This window comes from Triturus cristatus, chromosome 4_1 (genome assembly GCF_964204655.1).
Source record: "Triturus cristatus chromosome 4_1, aTriCri1.1, whole genome shotgun sequence".
NCBI lineage: Eukaryota > Metazoa > Chordata > Amphibia > Caudata > Salamandridae > Triturus > Triturus cristatus.
Genome location: NC_140585.1, coordinates 81,036,650 through 81,053,293, shown reverse-complemented (window position 1 = coordinate 81,053,293; position 16,644 = coordinate 81,036,650).

Sequence of the window (16,644 nt, the reverse complement as noted above, 5' to 3'; positions counted from 1 at the left end):
TCTCCTTGTGTTTGCTTTGTTTGCCAAGTTGGCTGAATATGCCCAGACTTGGGTCCCTTGCTCACTTTGCCACTGGATTCAAGCTAGCCTGGCTGATGAGGGGTTATACCCTGACACCAGTCCCAGGATACTTGTTTCCAGTCCCAGGAGGACCTGGCTTGGCAGTGTGGGCTGGACTGTTCTCATGAAGAGCAGGGTCAGGACTGATTTACATATGACTGGGTCCAAACTGATGTGGCGTGGCGCTGGATTAAACCCAGATTTGTTGATTGGGGTGAATGCTTGCATTGTTCAGCATTCTATCCATCATCTATTCGTAATATGCCCAAAATCAGTAGTTTGTAGGTGAAAAGTTCCAGACTGGAGAGAGTGTGGGTAATTACATGGAGTGAGGTGGTCACTTTGCCATGGACATCCACAGACAACCCAACCACCACACCATCATAAAAAGATAAAAACTCACTTTTTACCCTCTGCCCACCTGGTGGCGATTCAGTATCTCACTAACCAATTGTATTCATTTATCATGGCAGATATTCTGCAGGTCCTGGCGTTTTAGCAATTATCACTTTGAATTCTGGTACGTGTAGTCCTGAATTTATAATATAGAACGTGAAACTACAAGTGCCAGGAAGCACATAAAAATTCAGTCTGGATGAGCTACTGACACCTAATTTTGGTCAATTTGACTTTGCAGCACATCTGAAACTTTTGAGATTGGAGTGCAACAGAAGGAGCAGGTATATGCGTTGTAATTGGCCTGGCACTTGCAGTTCACCCTTGATGCCGACTGGAGCAGTGCCCAGACCAGTTCTGTGTGCCATTGCCAGGACTCTGAACTGTGGGTGCCGGGCCAGTCCCACACCCATTCAAGGCTCTTGTCAAAATTCCTTTCTCGTAGGGCTTGTAAAAAACATTCTATAAACACTCAAATTGTATAGAGGACATGCTATACAGCTTGGCAGTATTATAAAACTGTAGAATACATTGGATTCTGTAATCCCTGTACAAACGTCAGACTCTAATTTCTATATAATTGGTGACGCACCCAGTCACCGATTATAAAGAAAAGGCGTCAGAACTTGACTATTATAAGTTATTACAATCAAGTTCTGTCCTCACAATGCCAGGTGCCTGAGCCAGCAGCCAGGTGAATAGCAGGTCAGGTCTGTTTAAAGCAATGAAAATAAAACATTGTTTTCTTTTCTGTTGCTCTATTTTTTTAGCTTACAATGATAAGCAGAGAGAACATGTTTCTTTTTTCCACTCCTTCGATAGAGAAAAGCTAGGATCTTTCTACACGTTCTGAGCGACTGCAACCTTTTTTATTTTTTTTTAAAACAAACTGATTTGTATTAAACTATTTTTAATATATGTTTAGAACGAATTAACAAGTTTTTGATGTGTTTAATTTTGCTCTGGAGGTTGTATCTTTATTCTTCATGTTTGCAAACATGCTCGCTCTTCCATATGAAAGAGCTGCGCACCAGGGTTTTAAGTGGTTTGTGGAAAAGGTCCTGGTGTGACCATGTATTATATGGGATAAAGTGCCCCCTGGCATACATGATAAGGATATTGCAAGTCACTTTGGAGTTCCATGACCTTATAAAGGAACTCGGCCTTCGGACTCGTTCCTCTACATGGTTATGAGTTGTATTTTGTTGTGTGGTGTTGTGTTCTGTTTTTGTGGTGTTGTATTGTTTCTTTGTTGAAGTACGCTATATGTTGTCATAGTGTTAGGTGTGTTTTTATTTTGTTAATGATATATTCTATTGAATTCTGTTGTGGTTGTTTGATTGTGCCGATTTCCACGCTCCTTGGTGTGATCCATTTCTGTCTCATGTGCTAGGCAGAATCCGGAACTTTCTCTTACAAAAATGTGAGCAGAAAGTTTGTTTCTTTTGCCAAAGCTTGATGTTTAAATGGCTTGGGCGGTAAGAAAAGTTAGGAAGACCAATGCAAGCCCGACCACACTAGACTCCCCAGGTTGTCTAGTTTTCAGAATTGTTAGAGTTTTATAGGTTCCCCATGGTGGTGGACAAGCCTGGGTTCAAATTCCACAGCTATCCACATCGCAAAAAAGAGGGCAGCTTTTATTGGTGAAATAGGTTGGCACCAGTCTTGTTTTGGGGTGATTTGTGTTGGAGTGCTGGGCCCAACCACACATATGGGGTAGCTTTCTTATCAGAAGAAGTGTGAGAATAGTGGGTGGTGGGAATTTTGTGGATCCCTGAAGCTTCTGAAACTTTCTCTCTCATAAATGTGATGAAAATGCATATTTTGTTGCCAGAGTTTGAGGTTTTCAAGGTCTCATGGCCCTGGATGGACACACTCACACCATCCCGGACCGCCCTGGGTGCCTAGTTTTCAGAAGGATCCGGGTTTGGTAGGTTTCCCTGCGTGGCAGGTGAGCCAGGCACACTGGGACAAGAAAACCTCACAGAGTCTCCCCTGCAAGGAAAGGTGAAGGCCACCCCCCCACAATACCCTTGCAGTCACCAATCACCCTGTAGAAATACTTCACCATCAGCAGTTACACTTGTGGGATGTGCATTCTGTACATGCATGCACTCTGAACACGGCGGTATATTCATATTTTTTATATTATTATTAAGATTATTATCAGTAACAAAATCAAACTTTAGTGGCTGAGTTAACGTTCCCCTCACTGACGCCTAAATAAGGAAATAGATTCATAAGCGATGTACAGATGCAAATTAAATCTAGCCACCAAAAGGCGGCACTTATGCGAGCCACTTAATTACGCCACTTAATTACACCACCTAATTACGCGAGCCACTTATGTTCTGGAAGAGCAAGTTAGTCTCCCATAAATTGGTAGCGCTTCCATTCTATGGGACTGGCAGCACCCCTTTCAATGGAAGGTCCCTTCTAAGTGCCAGGTGTAGCAGCTGGTAAGTCTGGTAATTCCACATTCCGGAGTTACTAATAGAAGCATTGACAGCAACACCGACTGGCGGCGTGTATAGGTACTACAAGTTGAGCCTTGGTCTGCCTCCATCCTTGGTGGTGGTCTATTCACCGCAGGGATTCCGCCGTCAGCACGCTAGGGAAGTCTGCCCTTTTGTAGGTTGGTTTCCTGATGCAGACCCCAGTCAGGGTCTGCCATGCCGGGAAAATATACTTTGGCTGCCACCTGCAGGGAAGCCCGCTTCGAGTGGAGGCCATTGTTTGGTTTGGTTTTCCGAAACAAGTGGATGTCTATTCGAGTCAGTGACTGGCCGGGGCAGGTTCAGCCAGTACTGATGACTTACCCATTCTTCACAAAGTGGGAAAGGGCGGGTTTGAAGAAAAGTCATTGTTTATGACAGATCTGGAACTGCCAATCTCCTCCTCTTTAGAGAGGAGACCGAGGAACCAGGCAGCTGTGACTGTGGTGTCTTGGACAAGAATTACATCACATCATTTAATCTATTAAGGGCCATATGTAGGTCCCTAAATACCGGTCGGTAACGGCCGAAAATCGGTAAATATCCCGTTACCGACCGGTATTTAGGCAATTGAGATGTAGGTGGCTGGATTTCTGGATTCGGTAATTTACCGATTCGGAATTTCAAGAAATCGGTAAAATACCGATTCGGTAAATTACCGAATCCTGAAATCCTATGTAGGGGGTGCATTTGTGGTTTCTGGATTCGTTATTTACCACCAACTACAAGTTGATGGTAAATAACGAATACCTTTTAAAAAGCAATTTTGTGCTTTTTGAAAAGTGCCATGTGGCAGACATACATGCCCTTAGGGCATGTATGTGCGCCACATGTGCACACATGCACGATTCAGGGGTGCAACAGGGTGTCAATGTGACACCCTGCCACCCATGAATATGCTCCCCCTATTACCGAATCGGTATTTACCGAATCAGTAATAGTCAATGGCTTCCCATTCATTCCTATGGGCCTCCAGGCCCATAGGAATGAATAGGAAGGTATTCCTTATTACCGATTCGGTTAATACCGAATCAGTAATACCAAATATTACCGAATCGGTAATATTTACTGATCTTTTACCTACATTATATTTACCGATTCATAAATACCGAATCGGTAAAATTCGGTATTTAAGAATCGGTAAAAATAAATTACCTACATATGGCCCTAAATGTATTATTTTTCTGCTTTTACTTCACTATGTACCTTTTTTTAAATTTGGAAATGGAGAGCAAACATTCGTGCTCTGAGTAAATATCTTCACTGGCAGGGCCGTCCTAGGATTTGGGGGGCCCGGGGCAGAATAGGAACATGCGAGGCCCCTAAAATTTGCATTAGATTTAACCAGACAGGAAGTGACATCATAGGAGGTAATATCAATTGGCCAATAATTATATGGCATTGTTTGAAGCTGCTTTGCAAGAAGCTACTTACCTAGTCTGGATATAAGTGAAATTGTTAAAATAGCATTAATAATCCTAATAAAGTATGTACATAAATTTTAAATCTCGAATAAATGGAAAGACATTAAATGAATTGAACTTAGTTGTTGTTCTCTTGAATGGGATGAATGAAAAGGATATGCAAATCAGGCATTCTGGCACTAAGAGGCCTCCAAAGAAGAGGTGCAGACTTTACTAATATGGAGAAAAGACAGCTTCAAGTATTTTTCCAAAAGATTGGAGTCACACCATAGCTCAAGAGGGAGAGAGTCCCAGTCCTGCACAACTAGAAAGGAGAAGGATCTGCCTCTAATCCGGACCATCTAAATGTTCGGATGGCACAGCAGTTTGTATGGCACAGAGTATAGGATTCTGGAACGAAGAATATGGAGTGCTGTCGAAAGAGAGAACCTTTTTAATGCAGTGCACAATGACAAATGGATAGAGCCTTGCTGATAGAGGGTTTGAAATCAAAAACACAGCAGACAGCAGAAAGGTGAGCAGAAATAGCATTGCGAAGCAACAGTCTCAGGTGAGGAGCCTAGCACTGTCCTGAATGATCTGAAGGGAACTGAATGCTAAAAGGCGGGAAGCCCAAGAGAGAGGGCATTGGCACAATCTAGTGAGAAGATAACTGACTGCACAGCAGCTTCACTGTAGTCAGAAATGTTTAACTTCGGTGGGTTTCTCTCGATTGCGGCTAAGCTCGGGCCCAAATTTGCAGCTATTCACATTGTGAAAAAAAGTTTTAATGGTCCTGCACGAAATGTGATGGCGCAGTGTCCTGCGGGACGGGGAGGGATCACAGAGGCCTTCCTGTGTCCTGTTTCTTGGATGGTCTTCAGGCACAGTGTCCTGTGGGACGGGGAGGGATCACAGAGGCCTTCCTGTGTCCTGTCTCTTGGATGGCCTTGAGGCGCAGTGTCCTGTGGGACGGGGAGGGATCACAGAGGCCTTCCTGTGTCCTGTCTCTTGGATGGTAGAGGCATTCCTGTGTCCTGTCTCTTGGATGGCCTTCAGGCGCAGTGTCCAGTGGGACGGGGATGGATCACAGAGGCCTTCCTGTGTCCTGTCTCTTGGATGGCCTGCAGGCGCAGTGTCCTGTGGGACGGGGAGGGATCATAGAGGCCTTCCTGTGTCCTGTCTCTTGGATGGTAGAGGCCTTCCTGTGTCCTGTCTCTTGGATGGTAGAGGCCTTCATGTGTCCTGTCTCTTGGATGGCCTTCAGGCGCAGTGTCCTGTGGGACGGGGGGGATCACAGAGGCCTCTCTGTGTCCTGTCTCTTGGATGGTCTTCAGGCACAGTGTCCTGTGGGATGGGGAGGGATCATAGAGGCCTTCCTGTGTCCTGTCTCTTGAATGGCAGAGGTCTTCCTGTGTCCTGTCTCTTGGATGGTAGAGGCCTTCCTGTGTCCTGTCTCTTGGATGGCCTTCAGGCGCAGTGTCCTGTAGGACGGGGAGGGATCACAGAGGCCTTCCTGTGTCCTGTCTCTTGGATGGTCTTCAGGCACAGTGTCCTGTGGGACGGGGATGGATCACAGAGGCCTTCCTGCGTCCTGTCTCTTGGATAGTAGAGGCCTTCCTGTGTCCTGTCTCTTGGATGGTAGAGGCCTTCCTGTGTCCTGTTTCTTGGATGGTCTTCAGGCACAGTGTCCTGCGGGACAGGAAGGGATCACAGAGGCCTTCATGTGCCCTGTCTCTTGGATGGCCTTCAGGCGCAGTGTCCTGTGGGACGGGGAGGCATCACAGAGGCCTTCCTGTGTCCTGTCTCTTGGATGGCATTAAGGCACAATGTCCTGCGGGACGGGGAGGAATCACAGAGGCCTTCCTGTGTCCTGTCTCTTGGATGGCCTTCAGGAGCTGTGTCCTGAGGGACGGGGAGGGATCACAGAGGCCTTCCTGTGTCCTGTCTCTTGGATGGCCTTCATGCACATGTCCTGAAGGACGGGGAGGGATCGCAGAGGCCTTCCTGTGTCCTGTCTCTTGGATGGCCTTCATGCACAGTGTCCTGTGGGACGGGGAGGGATCACAGTGGCCTTCCTGTGTCCTGTCTCTTGGATGGCCTTCAGGCACAGTGTCCTGTGGGACGGGGAGGGATCACAGAGGCCTTCCTATGTCCTGTCTCTTGGATGGCCTTCAGGCGCAGTGTCCTGTGGGACGGGGGGGATCACAGAGGCCTCTCTGTGTCCTGTCTCTTGGATGGTCTTCAGGCACAGTGTCCTGTGGGATGGGGAGGGATCATAGAGGCCTTCCTGTGTCCTGTCTCTTGAATGGCAGAGGTCTTCCTGTGTCCTGTCTCTTGGATGGTAGTGGCCTTCCTGTGTCCTGTCTCTTGGATGGCCTTCAGGTGCAGTGTCCTGTAGGACGGGGAGGGATCACAGAGGCCTTCCTGTGTCCTGTCTCTTGGATGGTCTTCAGGCACAGTGTCCTGTCGGACGGGGATGGATCACAGAGGCCTTCCTGTGTCCTGTCTCTTGGATAGTAGAGGCCTTCCTGTGTCCTGTCTCTTGGATGGTAGAGGCCTTCCTGTGTCCTGTTTCTTGGATGGTCTTCAGGCACAGTGTCCTGCGGGACAGGAAGGGATCACAGAGGCCTTCATGTGCCCTGTCTCTTGGATGGCCTTCAGGCGCAGTGTCCTGTGGGACGGGGAGGCATCACAGAGGCCTTCCTGTGTCCTGTCTCTTGGATGGCATTCAGGCACAATGTCCTGCGGGACGGGGAGGAATCACAGAGGCCTTCCTCTGTCCTGTCTCTTGGATGGCCTTCAGGAGCAGTGTCCTGAGGGATGGGGAGGGATCACAGAGGCCTTCCTGTGTCCTGTCTCTTGGATGGCCTTCAGGCGCAATGTCCTGCGGGACGGGGAGGGATCACAGAGGCCTTCCTTTGTCCTGTCTCTTGGATGGCCTTCAGGCGCGTGTCTTGCGGGACGGGGAGAGATCACAGAGGCCACTGTGTCCTGTCTCTTGGATGGCCTTCAGGCGTAATGTCCTGCGGGACGGGGAGTGATCACAGAGGCCTTCTTCTGTCCTGTCTCTTGGATGGCCTCCAGGCGCAGTGGCCTGCGGGATGGTGAGGGATCACAGAGGCCTTCCTGTGTCCTGTCTCTTGGATGGCCTTCAGGCGCAGTGTCCTGCGGGACGGGGAGGGATCACAGAGGCCTTCCTGTGTCCTGTCTTTTGGATGGCCTTCAGCCAGAGTGTCCTGCGGGACGGGGAGGGATCACAGAGGCCTTCCTGTGTCCTGTCTCTTGGATGGCCTTCAGGCACAGTATCCTGCGGGACAGGGAGGGATCATAGAGGCCTTCCTGTGTCCTGTCTCTTGGATGGCCTTCAGGCACAGTGTCCTGCGGGACGGGGAGGGATCACAGAGGCCTTCCTGTGTCCTGTCTCTTGGATGGTCTTCAGGCACAGTGTCCTGTGGGAAGGGGAGGGATCATAGAGGCCTTCCTGTGTCCTGTCTCTTGGATGGTAGAGGCCTTCCTGTGTCCTGTCTTTTGGATGATAGAGGCCTTCCTGTGTCCTGTCTCTTGGTTGGCCTTCAGGCGCAGTGTCCTGTGGGACGGGGAGGGATCACAGAGGGCTTCCTGTGTCCTGTCTCTTGGATGGTCTTCAGGCCCAATGTCCTTTGGGACGGGGAGGGATCATAGAGGCCTTCCTTTGTCCTGTCTCTTAGATGGTAGAGGCTTTCCTGTGTCCTGTCTCTTGGATGGTAGAGGCCTTCCTGTGTCCTGTCTCTTGGATGGTAGAGACCTTCCTGTGTCCTGTCTCTTGGATGGTCTTCAGGCACAGTGTCCTGCGGGACGGGGAGGGATCACAGAGCCCTTCCTGTGTCCTGTCTCTTGGATGGCCTTCAGGCGCAGTGTCCTGTGGGACAGGGAGGGATCAGAGAGGCCTTCCTGTGTCCTGTCTCTTGGATGGCCTTCAGGCGGAATGTCCTGCGGGACGGAGAGGGATCACAGAGGCCTTCCTGTGTCCTGTCTCTTGGATGGCCTTCAGGAGCAGTGTCCTGTGGGACGGGGAGGGATCATAGAGGCCTTCCTGTGTCCTGTCTCTTGGATGGCCTTCAGGCGCAATGTCCTTCGGGACGGGGAGGGATCACAGAGGCCTTACTGTGTCCTGTCTCTTGAATGGCCTTCAGGAGCAGTGTCCTGTGGGACGGGGAGGGATCACAGAGGCCTTCCTGTGTCCTGTCTCTTGGATGGCCTTCAGGCACAGTGTCCTGTGGGACGAGGAGGGACCATAGAGGCCTTCGTGTCCTGTCTTTTGGATGGTAGAGGCTTTCCTGTGTCCTGTCTCTTGGATGGTAGAGGACTTCTTGTGTCCTGTCTCTTGGATGGTAGAGACCTTCCTGTGTCCTGTCTCTTGGATGGTCTTCAGGCACAGTGTCCTGCGGGACGGGGAGGGATCACAGAGGCCTTCCTGTGTCCTGTCTCTTGGATGGTCTTCAGGCCCAATGTCCTGTGGGATGGGGAGGGATCACAGAGGCCTTCTTGTGTACTGTCTCTTAGATGGTAGAGGCTTTCCTGTGTCCTGTCTCTTGGATGGTAGAGGCCTTTCTGTGTCCTGTCTCTTGGATGGTAGAGACCTTCCTGTGTCCTGTCTCATGGATGGTCTTCAGGCACAGTGTCCTGCGGGACGGGGAGGGATCACAGAGCCCTTCCTGTGTCCTGTCTCTTGGATGGCCTTCAGGCGCAGTGTCCTGTGGGACGGGGAGGGATCAGAGAGGCCTTCCTGTGTCCTGTCTCTTGGATGGCCTTCAGGAGCAGTGTCCTGTGGGACGGGGATGGATCACAGAGGCCTTCCTGTGTCCTGTCTCTTGGATGGCCTTCAGGAGTAGTGTCCTGTGGGACGGGGAGGGATCATAGAGACCTTTGTGTCCTGTCTGTTGGATGGTAGAGGCTTTCCTGTGTCCAGTCTCTTGGATGGTAGAGGACTTCTTGTGTCCTGTCTCTTGGATGGTAGAGGACTTCTTGTGTCCTGTCTCTTGAATGGTCTTCAGGCACAGTGTCCTGCGGGACGGGGAGGGATCACAGAGGCCTTCCTGTGTCCTGTCTCTTGGATGGTCTTCAGGCACAGTGTCCTGCGGGACGGGGAGGGATCATAGAGGCCTTCCTGTGTCCTGTCTCTTGGATGGCCTTCAGGCACAATGTCCTGCGGGACGGGGAGGGATCACAGAGTCCTTCCTGTGTCCTGTCTCTTGGATGGCCTTCAGGAGCAGTGTCCTGTGGGACGGGGAGGGATCATAGAGGCCTTCCTGTGTCCTGTCTCTTGGATGGCCTTCAGGCGCATTGTCCTGCGGGATGGGGAGGGATCACAGAGGACTTCCTGTGTCCTGTCTCTTGGATGGTCTTCAGGCGCAGTGTCCTGCGGGACGGGGAGGGATCACAGCGGCTTTCCTGTGTCCTGTCTCTTGGATGACCTTCAGGCGCAGTGTCCTGGTGGAGGGATCACAGAGGACATCCTGTGTCCTGTGTTTTGGATGGTAGAGGCCTTCCTGTGTCCTGTATCTTGGATGAGGCCTTCTTGTGTCCTGTCTCTTGGATGGTAGAGGCCTTCCTGTGTCCTGTCTCTTGGATGGCCTTCAGGCGCAGTGTCCTGTGGGACGGGGAGGGATCACAGAGACCTTCCTGTGTCCTGTCTCTTGGATGGCCTTCAGGCACAGTGTCCTGTGGGATGGGGAGGAATCACAGAGGCCTTCCTGTCTCCTGTCTCTTGGATGGTAGAGGCCTTCCTGTGTTCTGTCTCTTGGATGGTAGAGGCCTTCCTGTGTCCTGTCGTTTGGATGGTAGAGGCCTTCCTGTGTCCTGTCTTTTGGATGGCCTTCAGGCGCAGTGTCCTGTGGGACGGGGAGGGATCACAGAGGCCTTCCTGTGTTCTGTCTCTTGGATGGTCTTCAGGCACAGTGTCCTGTGGGACGGGGAGGGATCCCAGAGGCCTTCCTGTGTCCTTTCTCTTGGATGGTAGAGGCCTTCCTGTGTCCTGTCTCTTGGATGGTCTTCAGGCACAGTGTACTGCGGGACAGGAAGGGATCACAGAAGCCTTCATGTGTCCTGTCTCTAGGATGGCCTTCAAGCGCAGTGTCCTGTGGGACGGGGAGGCATCACAGAGGCCTTCCTGTGTCCTGTCTCTTGGATGGCATTCAGGCACAATGTCCTGCAGGATGGGGAGGAATCACAGAGGCCTTCCTGTGTCCCGTCTCTTGGATGGTTTTCAGGAGCAGTGTCCTGTGGGACGGGGAGGGATCACAGAGGCCACTGTGTCCTGTCTCTTGGATGGCCTTCAGGCGCAATGTCCTGCGGGACAGGGAGTGATCACAGAGGCCTTCCTGTGTCCTGTCTCTTGGATGGCCTTCAGGCGCAGTGGCCTGCGGGACGGGGAGGGATCACAGAGGCCTTCCTGTGTCCTGTCTCTTGGATGTCCATCAGGCGCAGTGTCCTGCAGGACGGGGAGGGATCACAGAGGCCTTCCTGTGTCCTGTCTCTTGGATGGTAGAGGCCTTCCTGTGTCCTGTCTCTTGGATGGTAGAGGCCTTCCTGTGTCCTGTTTCTTGGATGGTCTTCAGGCACAGTGTCCTGCGGGACAGGAAGGGATCACAGAGGCCTTCATGTGTCCTGTCTCTTGGATGGCCTTCAGGCGCAGTGTCCTGTGGGACGGGGAGGCATCACAGAGGCCTTCCTGTGTCCTGTCTCTTGGATGGCATTCAGGCACAATGTCCTGCGGGACGGGGAGGAATCACAGAGGCCTTCCTGTGTCCTGTCTCCTGGATGGGCTTCAGGCGCAGTGTCCTGCGGGACGGGGAGGGATCACAGAGGCCTTCCTGTGCCCTGTCTCTTGGATGGCCTTCAGGCGCAGTGTCCTGCGGGACGGGGAGGGATCACAGAGGCCTTCCTGTGTCCTGTCTCTTGGATGGTCTTCAGGAGCAGTGTCCTGCGGGACGGGGAGGGATCACAGAGGCCACTGTGTCCTGTCTCTTGGATGGCCTTCAGGCGCAATGTCCTGCGGGACAGGGAGTGATCACAGAGGCCTTCCTGTGTCCTGTCTCTTGGATGGCCTTCAGGCGCAGTGGCCTGCGGGATAGGGAGGGATCACAGAGGCCTTCCTGTGTCCTGTCTCTTGGATGGCCTTTAGGCGCAGTGTCCTGCGGGACGGGGAGGGATCACAGAGGCCTTCCTGTGTCCTGTCTTTTGGATGGCCTTCAGCCGCAGTGTCCTGCGGGACGGGGAGGGATCACAGAGGCCTTCCTGTTTCCTGTCTCTTGGATGACCTTCAGGCACAGTGTCCTGCGGGACAGGGAGGGATCATAGAGGCCTTCCTGTGTCCTGTCTCTTGGATGGTAGAGGCCTTCCTGTGTCCTGTCTCTTGGATGGTAGAGGCCTTCCTGTGTCCTGTCTCTTGGTTGGCCTTCAGGCGCAGTGTCCTGTGGGACGAGGAGGGATCACAGAGGGCTTCCTGTGTCCTGTCTCTTGGATGGTCTTCAGGCCCAATGTCCTGTGGGACGGGGAGGGATCATAGAGGCCTTCCTGTGTCCTGTCTCTTAGATAATCCACATTTGTAAAGCGCGAACAATCACCCGCAAGGGTCTCTAGGCGCTGGGGGCCGTTGGGAAGATTAAGCAAGCTATTGCCAAGAGTCACATGGTGCTGGGCTAATCTTCGCCCGCGCCGGGGATCGAACACGTGATCCCCAGATTCCGGAGTAGTCTCCCTGGCCGCGGCTCCACACCTCTTCTGGTAGAGGCTTTCCTGTGTCCTGTCTCTTGGATGGTAGAGGCCTTCCTGTGTCCTGTCTCTTGGATGGTAGAGACCTTCCTGTGTCCTGTCTCTTGGATGGCCTTCAGGAGCAGTGTCCTGTGGGACGGGGAGGGAACATAGAGGCCTTCCTGTGTCCTGTCTCTTGGATGGCCTTCATGCACAGTGTCCTGTGGGACGGTTAGGGATCACAGAGGCCTTCTTGTGTCCTGTCTCTTGGATGGCCTTTAGGCACAGTGTCCTGTGGGACGGGGAGGGATCATAGACGCCTTTGTGTCCTGTCTTTAGGATGGTTGAGGCTTTCCTGTGTCCTGTCTCTTGGATGGTAGAGGACTTCTTGTGTCCTGTCTCTTGGATGGTAGAGCCCTTCCTGTGTCCTGTCTCTTGGATGGCCTTCAGGCGCAGTGTCCTGTGGGATGGGGAGGCATCACAGAGACCTTCCTGTGTCCTGTCTCTTGGATGGCCTTCAGGAGCAGTGTCCTGTGGGACGGGGAGGGATCATAGAGACCTTTGTGTCCTGTCTGTTGGATGGTAGAGGCTTTCCTGTGTCCTGTCTCTTGGATGGTAGAGGACTTCTTGTGTCCTGTCTCTTGGATGGTAGAGGACTTCTTGTGTCCTGTCTCTTGAATGGTCTTCAGGCACAGTGTCCTGCGGGACGGGGAGGGATCACAGAGGCCTTCCTGTGTCCTGTCTCTTGGATGGTCTTCAGGCACAGTGTCCTGCGGGACGGGGAGGGATCATAGAGGCCTTCCTGTGTCCTGTCTCTTGGATGGCCTTCAGGCACAATGTCCTGCGGGACGGGGAGGGATCACAGAGGCCTTCCTGTGTCCTGTCTCTTGGATGGCCTTCAGGAGCAGTGTCCTGTGGGACGGGGAGGGATCATAGAGGCCTTCCTGTGTCCTGTCTCTTGGATGGCCTTCAGGCGCAATGTCCTGCGGGATGGGGAGGGATCACAGAGGACTTCCTGTGTCCTGTCTCTTGGATGGTCTTCAGGCGCAGTGTCCTGCGGGACGGGGAGGGATCACAGCGGCTTTCCTGTGTCCTGTCTCTTGGATGACCTTCAGGCGCAGTCTCCTGGTAGAGGGATCACAAAGGACATCCTGTGTCCTGTGTTTTGGATGGTAGAGGCCTTCCTGTGTCCTGTATCTTGGATGAGGCCTTCTTGTGTCCTGTCTCTTGGATGGTAGAGGCCTTCCTGTGTCCTGTCTCTTGGATGGCCTTCAGGCGCAGTGTCCTGTGGGACGGGGAGGGATCACAGAGACCTTCCTGTGTCCTGTCTCTTGGATGGCCTTCAGGCACAGTGTCCTGTGGGATGGGGAGGAATCACAGAGGCCTTCCTGTCTCCTGTCTCTTGGATGGTAGAGGCCTTCCTGTGTTCTGTCTCTTGGATGGTAGAGGCCTTCCTGTGTCCTGTCGTTTGGATGGTAGAGGCCTTCCTGTGTCCTGTCTTTTGGATGGCCTTCAGGCGCAGTGTCCTGTGGGACGGGGAGGGATCACAGAGGCCTTCCTGTGTTCTGTCTCTTGGATGGTCTTCAGGCACAGTGTCCTGTGGGACGGGGAGGGATCCCAGAGGCCTTCCTGTGTCCTTTCTCTTGGATGGTAGAGGCCTTCCTGTGTCCTGTCTCTTGGATGGTCTTCAGGCACAGTGTACTGCGGGACAGGAAGGGATCACAGAAGCCTTCATGTGTCCTGTCTCTAGGATGGCCTTCAAGCGCAGTGTCCTGTGGGACGGGGAGGCATCACAGAGGCCTTCCTGTGTCCTGTCTCTTGAATGGCATTCAGGCACAATGTCCTGCGGGATGGGGAGGAATCACAGAGGCCTTCCTGTGTCCCGTCTCTTGGATGGTTTTCAGGAGCAGTGTCCTGTGGGACGGGGAGGGATCACAGAGGCCACTGTGTCCTGTCTCTTGGATGGCCTTCAGGCACAATGTCCTGCGGGACAGGGAGTGATCACAGAGGCCTTCCTGTGTCCTGTCTCTTGGATGGCCTTCAGGCGCAGTGGCCTGCGGGACGGGGAGGGATCACAGTGGCCTTCCTGTGTCCTGTCTCTTGGATGTCCATCAGGCGCAGTGTCCTGCAGGACGGGGAGGGATCACAGAGGCCTTCCTGTGTCCTGTCTCTTGGATGGTAGAGGCCTTCCTGTGTCCTGTCTCTTGGATGGTAGAGGCCTTCCTGTGTCCTGTTTCTTGGATGGTCTTCAGGCACAGTGTCCTGCGGGACAGGAAGGGATCACAGAGGCCTTCATGTGTCCTGTCTCTTGGATGGCCTTCAGGCGCAGTGTCCTGTGGGACGGGGAGGCATCACAGAGGCCTTCCTGTGTCCTGTCTCTTGGATGGCATTCAGGCACAATGTCCTGCGGGACGGGGAGGAATCACAGAGGCCTTCCTGTGTCCTGTCTCCTGGATGGGCTTCAGGCGCAGTGTCCTGCGGGACGGGGAGGGATCACAGAGGCCTTCCTGTGCCCTGTCTCTTGGATGGCCTTCAGGCGCAGTGTCCTGCGGGACGGGGAGGGATCACAGAGGCCTTCCTGTGTCCTGTCTCTTGGATGGTCTTCAGGAGCAGTGTCCTGCGGGATGGGGAGGGATCACAGAGGCCACTGTGTCCTGTCTCTTGGATGGCCTTCAGGCGCAATGTCCTGCGGGACAGGGAGTGATCACAGAGGCCTTCCTGTGTCCTGTCTCTTGGATGGCCTTCAGGCGCAGTGGCCTGCGGGATAGGGAGGGATCACAGAGGCCTTCCTGTGTCCTGTCTCTTGGATGGCCTTCAGGCGCAGTGTCCTGCGGGACGGGGGGGGATCACAGAGGCCTTCCTGTGTCCTGTCTTTTGGATGGCCTTCAGCCGCAGTGTCCTGCGGGACGGGGAGGGATCACAGAGGCCTTCCTGTTTCCTGTCTCTTGGATGACCTTCAGGCACAGTGTCCTGCGGGACAGGGAGGGATCATAGAGGCCTTCCTGTGTCCTGTCTCTTGGATGGTAGAGGCCTTCCTGTGTCCTGTCTCTTGGATGGTAGAGGCCTTCCTGTGTCCTGTCTCTTGGTTGGCCTTCAGGCGCAGTGTCCTGTGGGACGAGGAGGGATCACAGAGGGCTTCCTGTGTCCTGTCTCTTGGATGGTCTTCAGGCCCAATGTCCTGTGGGATGGGGAGGGATCATAGAGGCCTTCCTGTGTCCTGTCTCTTAGATAATCCACATTTGTAAAGCGCGAACAATCACCCGCAAGGGTCTCTAGGCGCTGGGGGCCGTTGGGAAGATTAAGCAAGCTATTGCAAAGAGTCACATGGTGCTGGGCTAATCTTCGCCCGCGCCGGGGATCGAACACGTGATCCCCAGATTCCGGAGTAGTCTCCCTGGCCGCGGCTCCACACCTCTTCTGGTAGAGGCTTTCCTGTGTCCTGTCTCTTGGATGGTAGAGGCCTTCCTGTGTCCTGTCTCTTGGATGGTAGAGACCTTCCTGTGTCCTGTCTCTTGGATGGCCTTCAGGAGCAGTGTCCTGTGGGACGGGGAGGGAACATAGAGGCCTTCCTGTGTCCTGTCTCTTGGATGGCCTTCATGCACAGTGTCCTGTGGGACGGTTAGGGATCACAGAGGCCTTCTTGTGTCCTGTCTCTTGGATGGCCTTCAGGCACAGTGTCCTGTGGGACGGGGAGGGATCATAGACGCCTTCGTGTCCTGTCTTTAGGATGGTTGAGGCTTTCCTGTGTCCTGTCTCTTGGATGGTAGAGGACTTCTTGTGTCCTGTCTCTTGGATGGTAGAGCCCTTCCTGTGTCCTGTCTCTTGGATGGCCTTCAGGCGCAGTGTCCTGTGGGATGGGGAGGCATCACAGAGACCTTCCTGTGTCCTGTCTCTTGGATGGCCTTCAGGCACAGTGTCCTGTGGGACGGGAAGGGATCATAGAGGCCTTCTTGTGTCCTGTCTCTTGGATGGCCTTCAGGAGCAGTGTCCTGAGGGACGGGGAGGAATCATAGAGGCCTTCCTGTGTCCTGTCTCTTGGATGGCCTTCAGGCGCAATGTCCTGCGGGATGGGGAGGGATCACAGAGGACTTCCTGTGTCCTGTCTCTTGGATGGTCTTCAGGCGCAGTGTCCTGCGGGACGGGGAGGGATCACAGCGGCTTTCCTATGTCCTGTCTCTTGGATGACCTTCAGGCGCAGTGTCCTGGTGGAGGGATCACAGAGGACATCCTGTGTCCTGTGTTTTGGATGGTAGAGGCCTTCCTGTGTCCTGTATCTTGGATGAGGCCTTCTTGTGTCCTGTCTCTTGGATGGTAGAGGCCTTCCTGTGTCCTGTCTCTTGGATGGCCTTCAGGCGCAGTGTCCTGTGGGACGGGGAGGGATCACAGAGACCTTCCTGTGTCCTGTCTCTTGGATGGCCTTCAGGCACAGTGTCCTGTGGGATGGGGAGGAATCACAGAGGCCTTCCTGTCTCCTGTCTCTTGGATGGTAGAGGCCTTCCTGTGTTCTGTCTCTCGGATGGTAGAGGCCTTCCTGTGTCCTGTCGTTTGGATGGTAG